Here is a 4,539-nt window from a genome sequence, read left to right as displayed (position 1 = left end):
CAGCTTACTCTGTACCCTTTTCTGGAATGCTGGTTTTCCCTGTCTGCCTGGGGCACACCTGCACATCTTTTGAAGACTCAGCCTGGGTACCACCTCCTCCACGAGGCTTCCCCTGCACTTCTCTGGCAGGCCCGACCCTACCTACCACACCCTTACCCTCGCCAACTTCGGTGCCCGTGACTCTCGTTGCACAGACCTGTTATACATCTCTCTCCCTTGCATGATTCTGCCACCTCTCTCTTCTCTTTTTTATGTTCACATCCCAAATTCTCTGCAGCACCCAGCTCAGGGCCAGCTCAGGGTCATAGAAGCTCAGTAATTTTTGCCAATTGAGTTCTCTTCATGGAGATGTATATAAAATGCAAGAGTCAGGTGGAGCCCAAAACTTTGACCTGGAAAATGGATTAGGTTTCCTACACTTGCCTTTGGTAAGATGGTATAAATGTTAGTTTTAACTTCAGTGCCTGCTCACCTAAGTTGCGATCTGTTGCTATTGGTGAATGGAGACAAAGATGAAGACATTTATAAAAACCAACCAACCAGTATCCTAATGAAATAACTTATATTTTTGAAATGTCACAGATCATCAAAAGCCAGTGAAAAACCATGTGTCTTTTTTGTAGCCAAATCTGTGTAACAATTTATTTCTCTTCTTCCAAGACAAGCAGTGAAACCTGGGACACTTTACCTTACTCTTATCCTTTAATTCCTTTGTTTGAACCATTTTGTTGAAATATACCATAACAAAAGGCTCACTGAGTCTTTATGAATTGAGCACACCTGTGTCATCGGCACCCAGATCAAGAAGCAATTTAGCAACACCCCAGAAGTCCCCACTCAGGTCCCCTCCCAGTCAGTATCTGGATCCCTCAACCCCGTTCTAAAGTCTGTGGTATAGTAATGATGGAGTGTTGGGAGCTGGACAGACCTGTCTGTAGACACGGCTATGCCACTAACCACACACCCTCATTCTTGCCAGAGGTTTTACCATTTGAGGCAGGTCATAATGAGACTTTCTTTTTTTTTCATGGAATTTTACTTCCCTTTGGGCTGCACTTATAGTTTACAATAAGCCACAATAGTTTACAGAAACACAATTTACAAAGCATTTACTCTGCACAAGCTCTTTACATGCATGTCTCACTTAACCTTGACAACAGCCCTATGGTGGAGGTCTGTATTCCCACTTCCCAGCTGAGGAAGTGAGGACTCAGAGGAGAGGTTAGTAAGTGACTTACCCAGCACCTGTAGCTTAACTACTCTAGTCTTGAAGTTGGTTCATTCCACTGCATTATTAAAGCCACGAAAAATACCTAAGGAACAAATTGAGAAAACAACAAAACATTAAAACAAAAGTGATATTATTGGCCACTAGGTTGAAATCTTCTCCCTAGCTAGCATCAAGATGATCCACTACTGTAATTGGTCCTTCCTTGCGTGTGACCGGTGGCCACTCTTCACAGCCCTTTATCCCCCAAGGGTGTCCTGTCTCATAACCAGGGAGTTCGATAAGGGCCCAGCGTGCTGTGTTTGCTGCACCCACAAGCTCTCACAGACCGCCCTGGAGTTTTTCAAGTGCAGGGGAGTGTTAACCTCTCTGCTGCCTGAGAGCTATTTCAAATTTCTGGACAAATTATTAGAGTCTTTCCTTTTTTACACCCTCTTCGCCTGACAAAATAGCCCAAGATCATAGAGAACGTGGAAGCACAACTGCATGGATGATGGTCAGATTTTGAGATGGACAAGATTTCAGAGGCTAGTGGAGAGTTTGGCTGTGGTTAATACCCTTTGGCTTTCCACCCAGTCATTGGTGCAACTGAGCTCATGCTTCTGGCTCCCTCTCCTACTCCCTCATCCCAGTGTACCAACTGAGAAATTTCCATCTATTCGCAAGCCCCAGGCAGCTGTAAAACTGCTGCTGGGGGAGAGTGTGGCTCCCTCAAGGAAACTCTTTGCCTGGACTCCCCTGGCTCACAGGCCCTGTCTAGTAAGGCACAGAGTCTCTGCTGTTTCTTTACACTGCTGGTGTCTGATGGAAGGGTGCCTGCCAGGAGGCCTAAGCGGGTGGCACATCTTGGCAAATTTGCTACAGCTGAGTTCTGGTTCTCAGCCTTTTGGGTGCAGAGACTAGATTTCCTCAGCACACCAGGGATGATCAGACTGGGTGGTAGGCTCTAGTTAACTGAATTTGCAAGAGTCCAAGGGAATCCAGAACCTTAATTATTATTGACAGTGGTGTTCTCCTATACTAAGCCACCTTCGGAGCACCCCTTATTCCTGGTCTCGAGTGACAAATGGTGGTCTTATGACCAGACAGTGGTTGATCGACATGGAATGAAAGAAAGGGGTCATGTGAGGGGCAGGTAGACACCAACCATGAACTCTCTCAGGACGAATGCTACACTTCAAAGTCCCACTTCTCTTTCCTGCCCCCCCGCCCCAATGCTGTCTGCTTCGTGCCCTAGATTGACTTGTTAACTATTCCAGGTTTCTCTGCTGAACCTGCCTCTGCTGCAGATGTTAGCATCATTGGTTAAATGAGTTAAATGGATGATCCAGTGGGCCAATGCAACGTTAATCTCCACTCATTACATGTGGCTGTAATCAGTTGAACTCTCAGAGGAGAAACTTAATTCCTTCATCACAAAATTCTTTCTTCTTATGCACTATTTATAAACACCTCTGTGCAATGTTTTTCTAAATATATCAATGATCTAGAAACCAAACTCTTGCTGAAACTGACCTACTGACATTTGCCTCTGTCCCAAATGGGGCTGCCCTGTCCTGAAATTTGTGGTGCAGTGGATGGAATATTGAGAGCCCAAGGAACTGGTTCTAGACACACTAACTAGTGCCACTAACCAGAAGTGTGACTGGGGCACATCAGTTCTGGAGGACTAATTTTCCTCATCTGCAAAACTGATGACAATATTTGCTCTTCTCATTCCAGCAGGCTGCTGGGAAAAGGTAAGCTGCTCTGTATGGCAGTGAACATTGACATGATGGAGCTGTTTTCAACAAAGAATGTTCCTGTCTAGGTTTCTAAGACCAACTGTCCTCTGAAGGACTGCAACTGGGAACAGCATCCCATGTTTGTAGACTGTTGGGGTCCTTTAGTCCCATTCTTTGAAAAGGGAGATGTGTTCAGGGCTACTCTTTCCATGCTTGACTTTGTTTCCAGTCAAAGTTCCACGTGCTCAGGAACTTCCTGAGTTAAGGGACTAGGAAATGGACTTGGATTGGTAATTTTCATTTTTTTTTTTTTTTAACAGCAGAACCTTCTTCCAAGTGAAACCTTACAATAATAGAAAACATGTGAAAGTACAGCTTCTCTGGTGACTAGATGGTGGACGCAAAGCCCTCTGCTGGGCTGGGCATTTGCCCACCCAGCGGGTCCCTGCGGCAGCCCTGTGGGACTTCTGGGCTGGTCCAGGGAATGGTTTGAAAGCTAGATGTGTGCGCACGCTCAGAGTGCTGGCCTGTTTCCACAGCAGCACTCTAGAAACTTCTGTTCCTAAGACCAGAGGAGAGAAGAAATCTCCACGGCCCAGACTCAAAACTGGACTGACTGACTGGAGAGCCTTTTTGTCACCCTGTCTTTCTCTCATTCCACCACTGGCAGCTAGCTACTTCTGTCCGGTGAATCGCTTCGCCCACCTTCGATTGAATTTCGGACCTTTCATCTTAAATAGGGAGCGGGACCTGCTATGCGGTATTTGTTGTCAGATCCACACAAGATAAAATATGCAAAGTAGGTGTTCAAGAAAGTATAGTTTCCAGCCCCCGCTCCCTGAGGCTGAACTTTTCCCCTCCTGGTCGCTTCCAGCGTCCCTCCAGTATTTCTTCCCAGTCGTTTACTTTGAATGCACCTCTATTTAGCACTTACCACAATGTGTTGGAGTTATTCGGGTTATTCACAGTAGCGTCTTAGGGCGTCCCTTGCTGGACTGCACTCCTTAAGAGAGTGTTTTGCTGGGCCCAAAGTAGACGCTCCACACCTGACGTTTGACTAAGCGTCTGTGGTATCCGTCTTCAGTCCCTCAGAACTAGGCGCACGCGCGAGAGGAGGAAGTGTGTGCGCGCTGGGCGAGGGGGCGGATTCAGGTGGCGGAGCATTGCCACAGTGGACAGCCACGCCAGAAAGGCACTTTCCTCTGCGGCTAAATTAACTGGAGTTTCCGTTTCACAGAGAGCTCTCGGGCCCAAGCCGCCTGGGTTTCTTTACCTTTCTAACACAGGTAAATAAATTCACCCGCTTCCAGCTCTGAGGGAGACGCTTTGGAAAAGACTCTGTCAGTGCCACGGAACCGCCAGGCGACAGGCTGCCAATCCCCCTAATTCCCGGGAGAGTCCAGGAAGCGAAGCAGGACCACCTCCTCGTCAGCTGGGTCACTTGTAGTTGTGGATAGGGACTCCAGATCCAACGTGCAGAGTCCCACCCATCACTAATGATTCGTCCGAAACAAATAGGCTCCCAAACCATTCCCACATTTTATTGGGTAACGGTGCTGTCAGTCTGCGGACACAGGCGGAGGCCTA

At 47.3% G+C, this 4,539-nt stretch overlaps 1 long non-coding RNA gene across 1 annotated transcript; it reads right to left on the bottom strand.

Moving 5' to 3' along the window:
* Positions 1-548: 548 nt before the first annotated feature.
* On the bottom strand, positions 549-4,533 carry LOC105302869. Its single transcript, XR_002776426.1, has 2 exons — positions 3,887-4,533; positions 549-1,313 (listed from the first exon to the last, which is right to left on the bottom strand). It is a non-coding gene; the product is annotated as an uncharacterized LOC105302869 (long non-coding RNA).
* Between the last annotated feature and the right edge of the window lie 6 nt (positions 4,534-4,539).

The sequence above is a fragment of the Pteropus vampyrus genome, unplaced genomic scaffold (genome assembly GCF_000151845.1).
Source record: "Pteropus vampyrus isolate Shadow unplaced genomic scaffold, Pvam_2.0 Scaffold286, whole genome shotgun sequence".
NCBI classification, from domain to species: domain Eukaryota; kingdom Metazoa; phylum Chordata; class Mammalia; order Chiroptera; family Pteropodidae; genus Pteropus; species Pteropus vampyrus.
This window is presented reverse-complemented; position numbering and strand designations above follow the sequence as displayed.